Below are 19592 nucleotides of genomic sequence, written 5' to 3'. Positions count from 1 at the left end.
ACGGCTGGAAGCAAGGGGAAATTACAGCCGTAATTTTCCCGAGGACATGCAGCTCTACTGTATGGTAAAATGATGATGGCATGCTCTTGGGCAAAATATTCCGGAGATAAAATAGTCCCCCATTCTGATCTGCGGGCGGGGACTACTCAGGAGGATGTCGTTATCAGGAGAAACAAAACTGGCATTCTGCGGATCGGAGCGTGAAATGTCAGATCCCTTACTCGGGCAGGTAGGTTAGAAAATTTTAAAAGGTAAATGGATAGGTTAAAGTTAGATATAGTGGGAGTTAGTGAAGTTTGGTGACAGGAGGAACAGGACTTCTGATCAGATGACTACCGGGATGTATATACAAAATCAAATAGGGGTACTGCAGGAGCAGGTTTAATAATGAATAAAAAGTAGGAACGCTGATAAGCTACTATGAAGAGTATAGTGAACGCATTAATGTAGCCAAGAGACTCACAAAGAGCCCACACCCAAAACAGTAGTACAAGTTCATATACCAACTAACTCCGCAGATGATGAAGAGACTGAAGAAATGCATGAGGAGATAAAAGAAATTATTCAGACAGTTAAGGGAGACGAAAATTTAATAGTGATTTGGAACTGGAACTAGACAGTAGGGAAAGAAAGAGAAGGAAAACCAGTAGGTGAATATAGACTGGGGGAAAGTAATGAGGGAGGAAGCCGACTGACAGAATTTTTCATAGAGTCTTATTTCGTCATAGCTTGGCTTAAGACTCAAGACAGAAGGTTTTATACGTGGAACACACCTGGAGAGGAATGTTTCTGACTGTTTATAAAATGGTACGACAGAATTTCTGAACCAGATTTTAAACTGTAACACATTTCCAGCGGAAGATGTAGACTCTGACCACAATTTATTGGTTATGATATGTTGATTAAAACTGAAGAAACTGAAAAAAGGTAGGAATTTAAGGATATGAAACCTGGATAAACTGAAAAAACCAGAGGTTGTAGAGAGCTTCAGAGGGAGCATTAGGGAACGATTGACAAGAACAGGGGAAATGAATACGGTAGAAGAAGAGTGGGTAGCTTTGAAAAATTAAATAATGAAGTCAGCAAAGGATCGAGCCGGTGAAAAGACGAGGGCTAGTAGAAATCCTTGGGTAACACAAGAGATATTGAATTTAATTGAGGAAAGGAAAAAATATAAAAATTCAGTGAATGAAGCAGGCGAAAGGGAATACAAACGTCTAAAAAATGAGATTAACAGGAAGTGCAAAATGGCCTAACCAGGAATGGCTAGAGGAAAAATGTAAGGATTTAGAAGCATATATCACTAAGGGAAAGATAAATGTCGCTTATAGGAGAATTATAGCTTCGTTTGGAGGAAAAGAACCAGCTGTATGAATATCAAGAGCTAAGATGGAAAACCAGTCCTAAACAAAGAAGGAATGCAGAGAGGTGGAAGGGGTGTATAGAGGGTCTATTCAAGGGAGATGAACTGGAAAGCGAAATTATGGAAACGGAAGAGGAGGTAGATGAAAGTGAGATGAGAGACGTGATACTGTCTGAACAATTTAAGAGAACACTGAAAGATCTAAGTCGAAATAAGGCCCCGGGAATAGACAACATTCCGTGAGAGCTACCGACAGTCTTGGGAGAGCCAGCCATGGCAAAACTCTTCCATTTGACGTGCAAGATGTATGAAAGAGGCGACATAGCCTAGAACTTCAAGAAGAATGTTGTAATTCCAACTACAAGGGAAGCAGTAGCTGACAGATGTGAAAATTACCGAACTATCAGTTTAATAAGTCATGGCTGCAAAATACTTTCACGAATTCTTTAAAGAAGAATGGAAAAATTGGTGGAAGAAGGACTCGGGGAAAATCAGTTTGGATTCCAGAGAAATGTAGGAACACGTGAGGCAAAACTGGCGTTACAACTTATTTTAGAAAATGAAGTAAGAAAAGCCAAACCTACATTTATAGCATTTGTAGACTGAGAGAAACCTTTTGATAATGTTGACTGGAATAGTCTCTGTGAAATTCTGCAGGTGGCAGGAGTAAAGGACAGAGAACGAAAGATTATTTACAACTTGTACAGAAATCAGACTGCACTTGTAAGAGTCAAAGGGCATGAGAGGGAGGCAGTAGTTGAAAAGAGAGTGAGACTGGGTAGTAGTCTATCCCCTATGTTATTCAGTATGTACATTGAACAAGCATTAAAGAAAATAAAAGAGAAATTTGGAGTAGGGATTCAAGGTCAGGGAGAAAAAATAAAAACTTTGAGATTTGCCGATGACACTGAATTCTGTCAGAGACAGCAAAGAACTTGAAGAGCAGCAGAACGGAAAAGAGTATAATGGAATGAGTCAAATGAAATCAGGTGATGCTGAGGGTATTAGATTAGGAAATGAGACACCTAAAGTAGTAGTTTTGCTATTTCGGCAGTAAAATAACTAATGATGGCCGAAGTAGAGTGGATGTAAATTGTAGACTGGCAATGGCAAGAAAGGCGTTTCTGAAGAAGAGAAATTTGTTAACATGGAGTATAGATTTAAGAGTAAGGAGGTGCTGCGCAAATCTGGGAGTAAAGAAATTTGTAACACAACCACACTAGAAGAAGGGATCGGTTAGTAGGACACATCCTGAGACATAAGGGAATCCCCAGTTTAGTACTGGACGGAAGCTTGGCGGGTAAAAATCGTAGAAGGAGACCGAGAGATGAATACACTAAGTAGATTCAGAAGGATGTAGATTGCAATAGTTACTCGGACATGAAGAGGCTTGCACAGGAGATAGTAGCGTGGAGAGCTGCATCAAATCACTCTTCGGACTGAAGACCACAACAACAACATCCAGGCGGAAAGTTTATAGGCCTTCTTTATCGGTGAAGCAAATGTAACAGGCGTTTCTTACCTTGAGGCGGTAGACCAATGGTTTTTCCTCAGTTGGAAGAAGCTGAACCACAGAACTTTATCTGGCAAGAGGACGGTTCTCCACCTCAGCGGCATAACTTATTATGCGATTGGTTAAACGACTTTTTCCCGACCGCTGACTTGGCCACAAGAGGCCGAATGACAGAGCTTGCTTTGCATGACATCCGCATTCACACACGATCTCATGCCATGTGATTTCTACCTTTGTGGGTTCATAAAGGATCATACGAATGTGCCTCAGCCACCAGCTGGTCTACCCGACTTCAGAAACAACATTCTTGGAACACTTACCCCAGACACACCAATCAAGCTTTGGGAAGAACTCGTCTATCGACTCGATGCGTGACGAATGGTGCTCACATTGAACAGTTATATGAAAAACTTCTTGAGTGTCTTTTTCGTTTAATTTATTGTTTATAATTGTAAGTGGAACGTAATTAAGGCTACAAAGCCTTAAAACACGTATATTCATTTTAAAACACGCTTTATTCTTATGCGAATTTTGAATTCCGCTGATATAAATTGCCGCTTTGAGCCGTTTTTCTGTCCTAATACTGTATATTACTTTTATTAAGCAGACTAACTGTCGCGCACCACCATGGATGATCCTGTATTTTAATAATATTACATTAATATTTGCTCTTACTGATGTGGAGTGAGAAAAGGTCACCTCTGAGGGTAATGTGGCTGATCTTTCTCCGATTAAGGCAGGTTATTCAACCTCAACCGTATGGAGCGGTTCTAAGCTACCTTATATTCAGGGCTTGACAAGACCTCCGGAAAGCCTACCGCGTACACAGTGGCCTTCTTTTCTGATCTGTTTGCTCCATTAGCTACCTAACGTTTGAGCTCCCAAAGATTAGTATACAAATCTGGACTTGGATGGGAAATCGGACAATGGCCCAACAGACAAAACATCCCGCACTGCCTCAGATATGTTATCAGCACTGGATACCACCTCGTATCTGCTGAAAAGGCGTAGGGGAACAGCTTTGCGGATAGTTTTCACATTCGCCTGCAGTCGATTGATATCCCATCGCACCACTGCCCGACACTCGCTCTCGAGCGACGAAATACCTGACAAATGTTGGCTCGGTAAGGCGCAGCGACATTTGCGTTCCAGGCGATTACCGTGACATCATAGCTGTAACAGCCCTTTCCACAGGAGCTCCAACGTCACCTCAGGTTGGGGCTGCAGCCTGACCGGACAGGGGCCAACTCCCCTTTTGTCTACACACAGGCACGGTTCCTATCCGTTCCTACTGTGAAAAAGCTCTAAACACCACAAAAATGTACTACAGTAACGAAAGCAGTCAGAAGGTTACTGAGGTAGTACAAGATGATCGCAAAAAGAGATCAAATTAGCTGTGTGACGCTGCAAACGCGGTAAATCTAAAATGCTAAAATTACGATACACTCAAAAAAAGAAAATTATAATCAGCACAAAATTCTATACTAAAGAGTGATCTCACGCCAAACCACCGATAGAAAAATACGCAAACTCTTAAAAGGACGCTACTAAAACTACTAAAAATAGTTTAAAAAAAAACAGGCAATCTGCAAATTTTGCCAGAAGGACGTAAGAAGACTACTAAATCTAAATGATGGGTAGCAGCCAGGTACTAGGGTTGGGCCGGCCGATGTGGCCGAGCGGTTCTAGGCGCTACAGTCTGGAACCGTGTGACGGCTACGGTCGCAGGTTCGAATCCTGCCTCGGGCATGGATGTGTGTGATGTCCTTAGGTTAGTTAGGTTTAAGTAGTTCTAAGTTCTAGGGGACTGATGACCTCAGTAGTTAAGTTCCATAGTGCTCAGAGCCATTTGAACCATTTTTTACTAGGGCTGGTGCTGGGAGCGGCTCTCGCTCTACAGCTGTAGTAGGGATTATTTCTCGGAATAGAAGAGCGAGGCGATTAAATTTTCCTGTTTTCCTGGGAAAATGGATGTGGGCTCCTTAGAGACTAAGAGGAAGTATGTGCCAATATGGGCCTGGCAGTAGTCCATGGTTTTTAAGAATGCAAGCTGAAGTCTAGAGATGCCTTCGTCCTCCGTTGGTTGTCAAATTGCTAATGACAATGATCGGAAACAGAATCTGGAGGGCCTGTCTGCAGTATATACGTCGACATTTGTAAAGGTGAAACAGGTGTCTGAAGTGCACATTGGAAGCATAAAACTTTGTGGAACACCGGTGAACAGAGTGCTTTCGCAAACCAGCAGAACGGGCCGTGAATCTTAAAAAGGGACGCTCTGCGAGACACGTCCGGTAATGCCGAAATTTTGTAACCAGTGTAGCAGCGAGTTGTTGACGGGCGTTATGTTATGCGCTGCAGCTCTCATCACGTCAGCAATAAACTAGCAGACGCCACACTTAGAGCAAATTGCGGAAATGTCAGTCCTTCCAGCGGTAATTTGTTACTTCGCTGGCAGCAGTTTCACTTCGATTCCCACGCCCGTTCCCATTACAGCGCCAATATAGTTATAAGGACCTTGAACTAAGACCTACATGTCATGCAGTAACCAGGGGACACACTTCCCAACGCTTCCGTCTCCCTCACCTCACTAACACTTCTTCATCCTGTAGCACCAACGCAATGAAATATCTTGGACTAACCATGCACACTAACACGGCATCCCCATCTACTAAGCTCTCAATAAAAAGCCCTTAATAGACTAAAATTACTAAACCCAATAAGAGGCTATAAATTAAGATTATATTGGACTTTCACAATTCTCTACACCTAAAAAAGTCTTATCCGGCCCTTGCTCACGTTTGCCAATGAAACCCGGATCCGCACCCTCAACCTTACAAGTCGTAGAAAGCCATGCACTCTGCATCGCCTTCCATATCCACAATCCCTCTTCTACATGTATAGCCTACCTGTTTATATAACTTTCCCTCTTTCCTAGAATTCCTCGAGTATCTTCACTAATCCTACACATCCCAGGAGCTAGAGGATCCTAACACCAGCTGCCTGTCCAATCATTTCCCATCCTTGATCGCCGAAGCTCCTTCACTAACATTTCCCACACTCCCTCCACCTCAGTGCGCTTAATATCCTATCCCAAAGGCAGCTTTAACAGGCTTCCTCTCACCGAGTCAGAAATCCACCTTGATTTATGCCTATCCTAGCAGCTATTGCCCTAGTCCCGACATCCTTTCCTTAGATCAAAGTTCGTATACCTCTCCCAAAATCCTCACTCGTCTTCGTTCATTCCTGCCTCAGCCTCCATTTAGACATCCCACTTCATAGCGCATAATTATTCCACCACACATAGACCTAGCGATCAATTTATCTTTATTGTCTCCCTTTCCAATATTCCTCCATCCTCCCTTGTATGCACACAGCAGTTACTAGCAGGTGATCTTGAGGAACTTGTCGGATGCATCATTATCATCGCCATCGTTGCCGTCTTCACCGTCGTTGTTGTCATCGCCCTCGTGGTTGTCATCGCCCTCGTTGTTGTCATCGCCATCATTGTCGTCATAGCCATTGTTGACGTCATCACCATCGTTTACTCATCGCCATCATTGTCATCATTGAAATCGTTGTCATAATCGTGATTGTTGTATATATCGTCATAATTGTCGTCATCATCGTTGTCGTCATTGTTATGGTTGTGGTTATCGTCATCATCATTGCTGTTATTGACGCCGACATCGTAGTCATCGGCATTGTTGTCATCAACGCTGATATTATCGTCATCGACATTGTCGTCTTCCTCATCGTTGTGATCCTCATAGTTGTCATCGTCATCTTCTTAGCAACAACCACATCATCACCACCTACATTCAATAGTAAATCATTAAAATGAATCATTCTTATTACACTTTCAAGCTGTTATTTTAATTGTTAAAAACGCTTTATGTGTATAATTTAAGGTCATTATACTCGTGCCTGTTCCAGAATAGCTCTGAGCTGTCGTGACAACCGTTACAGCAGTACGCCAACGACATTGCTCACAGTTAACATGTCATCTACATTTACTACTACACTAAAACTTCATACTTTTCAGATTATGACAAAAAATGAAGTGGCGCAAGAAAATGTCATTCGAGGGGAGCAGGATTCATTTCAGCTGGTTAAGTCATATAGATATTCAATGGTTTCTCTGGAGTGATAAAGGTGAATGTCATAACAGTTCCTCTGAAAAAAGACCTGGCCAATTTCTTTTCCATCTTTTCCCTCTCCAATCTCGAGATGCGTCTATAATGCCCTCGCCGTCCGCGTTATATAAAATTCCAATATTTTTGTTATTCAGATGAGGACGCTGGCAATATAGCAAATATCCCGAGTGAAATATCCAAACTGCCCTTAACTGAAATGCGAGGCAACAAAAAATCGCAGTATCAAAACCTAATTGATTGGTAAAATTGGTAATAACTACATTTCTCGAGTAAAAGGATTTAAATATATAGGTGAACGGATTGCAGAAAACTGCAATGAAAAGAAATCTGTCAGATCAAGAGTCCATAAAATGGAGACGGCATTTCAGTTAGCAAAAAACGTTTACAACAAAAAGAGTCGCTCGTAGAACTGCAAAATACGACACTACACAACAGTAATTAAACTCGAAGCTCTCTACGCATCTGAGACACTAAATCTTCAGCAAAGAACACAAAATCCATACATTTTTAAAGAACAAAACTACAAGACCGAACTGGTACACACAGAAGGAAAAAACCTGAGAGAATTAGGGCCTCCAAATCTACATGACAGAAATGAAATCAGAAAAATCACAAACACACGGGGTTTTGAGGAAGAAGGGAGGAAAACTAACCGACATACGTGGTCTGTGCAACGAAAACTAGCCCATTCGTTGCGTATGAAGGAAAACTGCGTGAAAAGGAAGGCCAACAAATGTTGATCATGGGTGCTCCATCAGCGAAGAAGAAGGACTGATGTAGAGAATGTCTTCGAGAATGCATTTGTCTAGGTAACATATTTAAGTGAATTACATTGCAAGATCACAAGTTAACGTAAGTGCGAGATAAACTACTGAAAATGTGAAATGTGTGTATTTGTTGCAATTGGTAGGTCAACGTAGGGAGTGTAAATGCTGGTTCTGGGTGACCTGGAGTAATCGTCCGACGATGTCCCATACTGTGGTCGACTGGAGACAGATCTGGTGATCGAATAAGCCAAGGCAACATGTCGGTATCTGTAGAGCATACTGGGTCACAACAGTGGTACGTGGAGGAGCATTATTCTGTAGGAAAACAACCCCTACAATGCTGTTCATGAATGGCAGCACAGCAGGTCGAATCACCAGACTGACGTACAAATTTGCTCTCAGGGTGCGTGGGATAACCACGAGAGTGCACCTGCTGTCATACGAAATCGCATCCCAGACCACAACTCTAGGTGCAGGTACAGTGTGTCTAACACGGTGACAGGTTGGTTGCAGGCTCTCAACTGGCATCCTTCCAACCAACACGCGGCCATCACTGGCACAGACGCAGAACCACTTTCATCAGAAAACACAGCAGGCCTGCACCCTGCCGTTCAATGAGCTCTCACTAGACACCCCTGAAGTCGCAAATGGCGATGGTTTGGGTCAGGATCACTAACTCGGAATTGTCCTTGAAGTAAGCTATCTGTATCAGCTCGTTACGTCACTGTGATGCAAACAGCCGCTCAAATTGTTGCTGCGGGTACAGTATACTATGAGCTGGAGCCATACGCCGAACATGGTGGCCTTCCCTCTTCACAGTGCCACGTGGCTGTCCGGAGTCCGATCTCGTTGCGACAGTATATTCACGTGACCATCGCTGCCAGCAGTCGTGTACAGTGGCTACATTCCTGCCAAGTCCTTCTTCAGTATCGCAGAAGGAACATCCAGCGATCTTGTCCAAAATCAGTGAGATGTTGGTAGTGGAGTCTTTGCACCTTAGATACATTCTTGGCTAATATCAATTCATCATGTCCTGTCTCAAAGGTAACTAGCGCTCACGACCGTTACAGTACGTATTTAAAGCAAACCTGATTGCATCCTCATAATGGCGCTACTAGCGCCACTCTTACGCGATTGGCGCGAAAAATTAATGTACAACATCTTTCAGACGTAGAAACACGCCTACCAAATTTCGTTTATGTCGCACAACTCCTTCTTAGTTTGCGACTTTTTCGGTCAGTATAGTTGTATTGCCGCTAGTTTTTTAAGCTTCAGTTTTCCGTTAGAGGACAGGTAAAATGGAAAAAAATATAGCATCTTGATGAAACCCCAAAATCAAGAAACAGCGGAAATCAGTAACGACAAAGAAACCTAAAAACGTACTCCCCCTAACTAAGAAGATAGTAAGGATTTTCTCATAAAATCAGGTTCTGTTATTCAGAGATTTTATAAGCACTGATCTCACTGCGATCGAATAATTCTAATTTTTACGCTATGTTCTACACAGGGTTAGGATTCTAATAACAAATATGTGCTAGGAATAGTAAGTTAAGAGGCTAAAGCAACTATAGCAACGATTATGAACCTTTACTGATTGATACTTTGGGGATAGGTGACGCGGCGAGAGGTAATTCCAAGCTGTGTCAGCTAATGGGTGGTGAAGAGAACAGATCATCAGAAATTTAATTATAAACCCGAGGTCACCCTACAAATGAAAGACCTCGGCCATTTTGATAGGAAGCGGTTTAAATTTGCTGGTCATAATAATGTCTGTTCTGTAGGGAAGTATGGAAAGTATCTTGTTGGTCATAATGATGCCTATGCTATATAGAAATATGAAAAGTATCCCGTAAGTACTGAAGATTCGTTTCCATCTTCACAAAAGTGAATACCACATTACAGGGAATAACTAAGGAATATACATTTTCAGAAGAAATATATGTGTTAGGACTTTTAAATACTTCAAAGGTACAAACTACATGTGTCTGAAATAGATCAGGAGTCGCCAGTATTTATAGTTTATTACTCTAAGTAGCAAAACAGCATGCAATTGTTAGTGATGCAGTTAAAGATGGTACAGGATTGAATTCAATTCTTGTTATAAAACTGCACTCAGCGTGATGGACAGTAAAGTGTCTCCATAGAAGATCACCAACATGTCCTATGGGACGCAAGACAGAATATACCAGCTGGTCACACCGTGCGGTGAAATGTATGCTACTGTAAATATTCAGTTCCTAAGCGAGTTTTATGCAACGGAGAAGTCTCGCCTTGTTGGATTAAATCACTGCTCTCTTCTCCACCATTCCCACGTACAACGTGAACATTAATGAAGATATTGCTATAAACTCGCACAATCACAGTTTTACGTGGAAGACATGGTAGCATGTTTGTACACTCAGACACACACCACTAAAATTGCAGAACTGGTAAGATGAAGACATCAGTTTCAGGGTGTCTGATGAATGCAATGGGTTCGACTTTCCAAGTACACACAAAATACTGTGAAAGTCATTTCTTGTTTATCTCCATTAATTAGTCATTCTATTAATGTCATGTCCATACTGTTAGCGCCACGTTCTTACGATGTATCGTAATGACGTGGATCGTGTCAGTTTACACTTAACTCATATTTAAATTAGGCTGTATGCTAGCCATTTACAAATAAATTTCACAACAAAAGACTATTTTGTTTAATAACGAACATAAGTTCGTAATACCCCGGCACTAACTAAGCTATAAACTTCACTTTATTTCAGTATTTTACTTATGAAAGTCATTATTCCTCCTGAACTCTATAGATCATTTACAGAAATTTCACGAGAGAAAATGTGTGGGGGAGAGTGTTCTACCTTGGTAAACTATTCAGACCTCGAATCTAGTGAGACCTGTCATAGAAGTTTAATGCATTTCCTTATTCAGTTTTTAAATGATGGCATATTTCAAGGTACATTGTCATGTACCTAGTAACAAATATTGGATTGAACTTTAGTCAAACTTCGTCTTGTTTGAAATTTAAAAGCGTTGCAATCGAGGAAATATTGACCATTCTGCGTTCAATAGTCTCTTTGATACATCTTTACTCTACTACATATCAATAACCAGTAAGTGAAATCAAATTAAGCAGTACTGTTATCAAAGACTTTTTAGAAATTATATGTTGTTGTTGTGGACTTCAGTTCGAAGACTGTTTTGGTGCAGCTCTCCATGCTACTCTTTCCTGAGCGAGCTTCTTCACCTCCAAATAACTACCGCAACCTACGTCCGCCTGTATTCATCTCTTCGCCTCGCTCTACGACTTTTACCCCTTGCAATTCCCTCCAACACTAAATGGGCGATTCCTTGATGTATCTGAATGTGTCCTATCAACCGATCGCATCTTTTGGTCGAGTTGTGACACAAATTTCTTCTCTCCACAATTCTATTCAGGACCTCCTCTTTAGTTAAGTGACTTACATATCAAATCTTCAACATTCTTCTGTGGCACCACATTTCGGTAGCTTCACTTCTCTTGTTATCCAAACTGTTTATCGCCCACGTTTCACTTCCATACATGGCTATACTTCATACAAATGCTTTCAGAAAAGCCTAACTGACACGTAAATCTATGTTCGATGTTAACAAACTTCTCTTCTTCAGAAATGCTTCTCTTGACATTATCAGTTTACATTTTATATCCTCTTACTTCGGCCAGCATTTGTTATTTTGTTGCCGAAATAGAAAAACTCATCTACTACTTTAAATATCTAATTTCCTAATCGGATTCCCTTAGCATCATCTGACTTTTGTTCGACTACATCCTATTATCATTGTTTTGAATTTGTTGATGTTCGTCTCATCTACTCCTTTCAAGACACTGTCCATTCCGTTCAGCTGCTCTACCAAGTCGTTTGCTGTCTTTGACAGAATTACAATGTCATCCGCAAACATCAAAGTTCTTATTTCTTCTCCCTCAATTTTAATTGCTACTCCAAATTTTTCTTTGGTTTCCTTTACTGCTTGCTCAATATACACACTGAATAATATCGGGGATAGACTACAACCCTGTCTCAATTCTTTCTCAACCACTGTCTCCCTTTCATGCCATTCGACTCTTACAACTGCAATCTGGTTTGTGTACCGATTGCCTTCCGCTCCCTCTCTTTTACTCTTGCTAGCTTCAGAATTTCACAGAGAGTATTTCAGTCAACACTGTCAAAAGTTTTCTCTCAGTCTATACATGCTAGAAATGTAGGTTTGCCTTTCCTTAACCTATCTTCTAAGATAAGTCGTAGAGTCAGTATTGCCTGGCGTGTTCCTACAATTCTCAGGAATCCAAATTGATCTTCCCCGATGTCTTCTTCTACCAGTTTCTCCATTCTACTGTAAAGAATTGGTGTTAGGATTTTGCAGCCATGACTCATTAAACTGATAGTTCGGTAATTTTCGCACCTGTCAGCTACTTCTTTCTTTGGAGTTGGAATTACTACCTTATCTTGAAGTGTGAGGGTATTTCGCCTGTCTCATACATCCTTCACACCAAATGGAAGAGTTTTGACGCTGATGAGCCAAGACTTTATGACCATCTGCGTAACAGGCGTTGGTCTACCTTTGAAACGCGGTTGTTGTTGTTGTTGTGGTCTTCAGTCCTGAGACTGCTTTGATGCAGCTCTCCATGCTACTCTATCCTGTGCAAGCTTCTTCATCTCCCAGTACCTACTGCAACCTACATCCTTCTGAATCTGCTTAGTGTATTCATCTCTTGGTCTCCCCCTACGATTTTTACCCTCCACACTGCCCTCCAATACTAAATTGGTGATCCCTTGATGCCTCAGAACATGTCCTACCAACTGATCCCTTCTTCTAGTCAAGTTGTGCCACAAACTTCTCTTCTCCCCAATCCTATTCAATACTTCCTCATTAGTTATGTGATCCACCCATCTAATCTTCAGCATTCTTCTGTAGCACCACGTTTCGAAAGCTTCTATTCTCTTCTTGTCCAAACTATTTACCGTCCATGTTTCACATCCATACATGGCTACACTCCATACAAATACTTTCAGAAATGACTTCCTGACACTTAAATCTATACTCGATGTTAACAAATTTCTCTTCTTCAGAAACGCTTTCCTTGCCATTGCCAGTCTACATTTTATATCCTCTCTACTTCGACCATCATCAGTTATTTTTGCTCCCCAAATAGCAAAACTCCTTTACTACTTTAAGTGTCTTATTTCCTAATCTAATACCCTCAACATCACCCGACTTAATTCGACTACATTCCATTATCCTCGTTTTGCTTCTGTTGATGTTCATCTTATATCCTCCCTTCAAGACACCATCCATTCCGTTCAACTGCCCTTCCAAGTCCTTTGCTGTCTCTGACAGAATTACAATGTCATCAGCAAACCTCAAAGTTTTTATTTCTTCTCCATGGATTTTAATACCTACTCCGAACTTTTCTTTTGTTTCCTTTACTGCTTGCTCAATATACAGATTGAATAACATGGGGGAGAGGCTACAACCCTGTCTTACTCCCTTCCCAACCACTGCTTCCCTTTCATGTCCCTCGACTCTTATAACTGCCATCTGGTTTCTGTACAAATTGTAAATAGCCTTTCGCTCCCTGTATTTTACCCCTGCCACCTTTAGAATTTGAAAGAGAGTATTCCAGTCAACATTGTCAAAAGCTTTCTCTAAGTCTACAAATGCTAGAAACGTAGGTTTGCCTTTCCTTAATCTTTCTTCTAAGATAAGTCGTAAGGTCAGTATTGCCTCACGCGTTCCAGTATTTCTACGGAATCCAAACTGATCTTCCCCGAGGTCGGCTTCTACTAGTTTTTCCATTCGTCTCTAAAGAATTCGTGTTAGTATTTTGCAGCTGTGGCTTATTAAACTGATTGTTCGGTAATTTTCACATGTGTCAACACCTGCTTTCTTTGGGATTGGAATTATTATATTCTTCTTGAAGTCTGAGGGTATTTCGCCTGTTTCATACATTTTGCTCACCAGATGGTAGAGTTTTGTCGGGACTGGCTCTCCCAAGGCCGTCAGTAGTTCCAGTGGAATGTTGTCTACTCCGGGGGCCTTGTTTCGTCTCAGGTCTTTCAGTGCTCTGTCAAACTCTTCACGCAGTATTGTATCTCCCATTTCATCTTCATCTACATCCTGTTCCATTTCCATAATATTATCCTCAAGTACATCGCCCTTGTATAGACCCTCTATATACTCCTTCCACCTTTCTGCTTTCCCTTCTTTGCTTAGAACTGGGTTTCCATCTGAGCTCTTGATGTTCATACAAGTGGTTCTCTTATCTCCATAGGTCTCTTTAATTTTCCTGTAGGCAGTATCTATCTTACCCCTAGTGAGATAAGCCTCTACATCCTTACATTTGTCCTCTAGCCATCCCTGCTTAGCCATTTTGCACTTGCTGTCGATCTCATTTTTGAGACGTTTGTATTCCTTTTTGCCCGCTTCATTTATTGCATTTTTATATTTTCTCCTTTCATCAATTAAATTCAATATTTCTTCTGTTACCCAAGGATTTCTACTAGCCCTCGTCTTTTTACCTACTTGATCCTATGCTGCCTTCACTACTTCATCCCTCAAAGCTACCCATTCTTCTTCTACTGTATTTCTTTCCCCCATTCCTGTCAATTGTTCTCTTATGCTCTCACTGAAACTCTGTACAACCTCTGGTTCCTTCAGTTTATCCAGGTCCCATCTCCTTAAATTCCCACCTTTTTGCAGTTTCTTCAGTTTTAATCTACAGGTCATAACCAGTAGATTGTGGTCAGAGTCCACATCTGCTCCTGGAAATGTCTTACAATTTAAAACCTGGTTCCTAAATCTCTGTCTTACCATTATATAATCTATCTGATACCTTTTAGTATCTCCAGGGTTCTTCCATGTATACAACCTTCTATCATGATTCTTAAACCAAGAGTTAGCTATGATTAAGTTGTGCTCTGTGCAAAATTCTACCAGGCGGCTTCCTCTTTCATTTCATAGCCCCAATCCATATTCACCTACTACGTTTCCTTCTCTCCCTTTTCCTACACTTGAAACGCGGTACAGCAGTTATTCAGTGTGGCGTGGATTCGACAAGTCATTAAAAGGTCTCTGGACGGATGTTGCACCAAATGTCTACGCACAGGGTGCCCAACTCCCAGTACTTTATAGACAAGGACATGGCGCCCCACTGCGACCCGCATGTATTCCATCAGGTTCAGATCAGGCGAATGTGGTGGCTAATACATCTACGTGTGTTCACTATTACGCTCTTCAAACTACTGTACCACAGCAGCAGGATTACAGTCTTGCGAAACGGACAGTTATCCTACTGGAATATGCCATCGCCGTCGGTCAAGACATCAAGCCTTAAGGAATCCAGATGATTTGCAATAATGTTCATGTAGTTCTGCTGTCATGGTGTCATGCTGTCTTCGATTAATACCACAGGTAACGCGGCAGCCCAAGAAATGACCCCACTGCATAATACTGTCCACAGCTAGACTATGACTGTGACGCATATTTCGAGCAGCTGTTAGCCTGCTAGCTTATCAGAACACGACAATCCACCTGGTGTAACAAGAAACGTGCTTCACTCGACCAGGCTACCCGTTTTCAGTAGTCCACTGTCAAATCTCGATGATCCTGTGCTCACTTCAATCGTAGTTGACATTGCCTCGGGTTAACATGGGAACACGTAAGGCTTCCCTGCTGCGGAGCCGCATGTTCAAGTGCCCTGAAGGGTGTGCTCCAGACACGTGTGCCTGCACCAGCTATGTACTCTGTTGGCGGTTCTGTCACAGATCGCCGCCCAACCTGCTTCATAGTGCAGACCTCCTACCACCCGTCTCTAATGACCTCGATGTCGACGGGACGTTAAACACTAACCACCACCACCACCTCCTACCACCACCTTCTGTGATATGGACACACAACATCTTTCGTCTGTTGGTGGTTTCACCGTCCTTCAACCACTTTCCAAAGAAGCTCAAGACAGCCGAATGCTAGGTTTCAAACCCAGGCCATAAAAATCTGCCCTTTGTCAGATTTACTTGTGTCAGAGGATTCCGCATTTTCAGAACGTATCGTCGCTAGACTCATCTCCTTACCGTTTCACATGACCACAACGCCATCAGGTGGCATTCAGCCTCGCGGTGGGCAGTGGTCACAATGTTTTGGATCGTCAATATACTTCGAATATGTGGTTTGGCCGGCCGCGGTGGTCTCGCGGTTCTAGGCGCTCAGTCCGGAACCGCGCGACTGCTACGGCCGCAGGTTCGAATCCTGCCTCGGGCATGGATGTGTGTGATGTCCTTAGGTTAGTCAGGTTTAAGTACTTCTAAGTTCTAGGGGACTGATGACCACAGATGTTAAGTTCAAAAAAATGGCTCTGAGCACTATGGGACTCAACATCTTAGGTCATAAGTCCCCTAGAACTTAGAACTACTTAAACCTAACTAACCTAAGGACATCACACACACCCATGCCCGAGGCAGGATTCGAACCTGCGACCGGAGCAGTCCCGCGGTTCCGGACTGCAGCGCCAGAACCGCTAGACCACCGCGGCCGGCAGATGTTAAGTCCCATAGTGCTCAGAGCCATTTGAACCATTTGAATATGTGGTTTTGAAATGTCAACAGTAAACCTCTCAGCCGGCCGGTGTGGCCGTGCGGTTCTAGGTGCTTCAGTCTGGAACTGCGTGACCGCTACGGTCGCAGGTTCGAATCCTGCCTCGGGCATGGATGTGTGTGATGTCCTTAGGTTAGTTAGGTTTAAGTAGTTCTAAGTCTAGGGGACTGATGACCTCAGTCCCATAGTGCTTAGAGCCATTTGATCCATTTCGAAAAATATTTCACCAGAATTGTTCTTTCTACAGCGTAATGTGGGAATTATTCACTCCAGAAACTTGTTGTATATTTCATGCTTCATACAGGTTCCAATAGCGTAGTCATTTGACCAAAGGTGAAACAATTAGAAGTCTGTGTTCCCTAACTAGTTGAGCACAGTACAAAACATTCCTTTGTACTGAGGATCAGTTGCAACGCTGCGCAAAGCCGTCTGTACAGCAGGTATTCGTGTAGCTTGTTACTGTTTTCTTCCGTTGAGAGCTCCTTGTGTATAGGGATCTACATTTATTCTCCCTAAACTACCTTATGCTGTGTGGCGGCTGATACTCTGTGTATAACAATCACTTACCCCTTTCCTGCTCCAGTCGCGAATGGTCCACAGGAAGAACGACTGACTGCAAGCTTCTGCGTGAGCTCCAAACTCTCAAATTTTACTTTCACGATCTTTTAGCGAGATTTATTTGGGACGAACCAATATATGTGTTGATTCTTCTAGGATCGTATGGTCTCCGAATTGGACCAGTACATGAAATCGTGATGTACAACGTCTCCTTTGTAACATCTACATTAGAGATGGCTGAGCATCTTCTTGACGCTTTCGCTCTTCCTAAATGAACCTGTGAAGAGAAGAAAACCGGTGATCTCCATTTGATCTTCTCCACTTCCTCCACCTCAATCCAATCTGGAACGGATGCAGGACTGAAGAGCAATATTCAAGTCTTGGTCAAACGCGGATTGTTTAAGATAGCTCCTTTGTGCGTGAACAACGTTTCCCGGGGACTGTTCCAATGAACCTCGGTTTGAGACCTGCCTTACCTGCGATACGTTTTATGTTGGTGTTTTAACTTTAAATCTCTCCGTACGCATATTACGAGATATTTGATGTATGTGACTGCTCCCACTGATTATTCTGTGAGAGTGTAATCATAGAATATGAGTCTTTCTGCCTACTGATGCGCAGAACGTTAATTCTTCGTTGATGGTCAACTGCCAATCCTGACACCAAGCTTGTATATAACACATGTCATCCTGCATTTCGCTACAATTTTCCAGCGTTATGACTTCTCTGTATATAACAGCTTCATCGACCTTCTAATGTTATCCACTAGGCAAGGGGTTCTCAAACTGTTTTTGTCGCGTCTCCCTTCAGAAACATAATTGTTTAAAACCCCCCTCCTGCTTTGTTTTCCTTCCTCAGTCCCTCTCATACTTGCCACGAAAAGAGCCCACGATATCTATTTACTTTTGGCTAATTATTGCAACTATCAGTTGCAATAATAATGTTAATAATAATAATAATAGAAGCCTCGGACAAGCGCTCTCATGGTCGGGGACGGCGCTTGAACCCTATGCCCGTCCACAATGGTAACGACACTGCTAGCCACACGGAAAATGATTTAAATCCAAATAGAGGTGTTTTGCAGGATATGCTTCCTGCAACCACTCTAGAAGGAAAACAAAGACACAGGATGAGATGGTCAGATGAAGTTAACCGACACCTCATGTTCTGTTATTACCAAGCAACAAACTTAGGAACAAACACAACTGGATACAGATCACAAGTATACAAAACATTTATTACCAGATACCCAGAATTAATATTTTTAACAGAACAACGACTAGCTGATCAGATCCATGTAATAATAAAAAATAACAGGATACTAGAAAACATCAAACAACAAGTACAACAAATACTAGAAAAAAATAATGTGCAATCAGAAGAAGAAGAAAATACAGTAATGGACTCCAACATCCCAGAGCAAACAAACAAAGAACAACACGCATCAATTAAACAATCAGAGGAAAACGAAATCTTAAGACAGCCACCAGAACAAGCACAAATAGAACACGAAGTGACACACATGTTAGATATAGAAGAAAAATTTCAGCTGACATATATAGAATACAAAGACACAAATACAGACATTAGACCATTCTTGCATAGACCACCAAATAACCCACAAGTCGAAACAACAATAACAACTATCAACACAATCATACACAACAAAATAAATGAAAATACAACTATGGAAGAGTTACAACTACTGCTTTATATAGGAGCACTCACTACACTAAATATACACGCTAGGCAGAGATCAGAACCAACCAACACACAAAAGAAACCAACAAAACCAGCATGGCAACACAGGCTACAGATCAGAATAGAAAAACTGAGAAAAACATCGGACAGCTAACACAATTTATAAGAAACGAAATATCAGACAAAAAACGAAAAAGGTTAGGTAATATCTCACAACAAGAAGCGATAGAGCAGTTAGATGAAAAGAAGCAGAAATTACAAGCATTGGCCAAACGACTTAGAAGATACAAAAAAAGTGAAAATAGAAGGAAACAAAACTAAACATTCAACACAAACCAAAAGAAATTTTACCAGACAATAGATAACACACACATTAAAATCGACAATCCACCAAACATAACAGACATGGAACACGTCTGGAGCAACATATGGTCAAATGGTTCAAATGGCTCTGAGCACTACGGGACTTAACATCTTAGGTTATCAGTCCCCTAGAACTTAGAACTACTTAAACCTAATTAACCTAAGGACGTCACACACATCCATGCCCGAGGCAGGATTCGAACCTGCGACCGTATCAGCAGCGCTGTTCCGGACTGCAGCGCCTAGAACCGCACAGCCACAACGGCCGGCCAACATATAGTCAAACCCAGTGCAACATAACAGGCGTGCACAGTGGATACAAGCAGAAAAAGACACATACAAGATACCACAAATGCCTGAAGTGATAATTTTGCAACATGAATTCACCCAAGCAATTAATTCTACTCACAATTGGAAAGCCCCCGGAAAAGATAAAATAGCAAATTTCTGGCTAAAGAAGTTCACCTCAACACATTCACATCTAACTAAATTATTTAACAGTTACATTGCGGACCCATACACATTCCCTGATACACTTACACATGGAATAACTT

Source organism: Schistocerca piceifrons, chromosome 5, assembly GCF_021461385.2.
Source record: "Schistocerca piceifrons isolate TAMUIC-IGC-003096 chromosome 5, iqSchPice1.1, whole genome shotgun sequence".
NCBI classification, from domain to species: Eukaryota; Metazoa; Arthropoda; class Insecta; order Orthoptera; family Acrididae; genus Schistocerca; species Schistocerca piceifrons.
Note: the sequence above shows the minus strand (reverse complement) of the source record.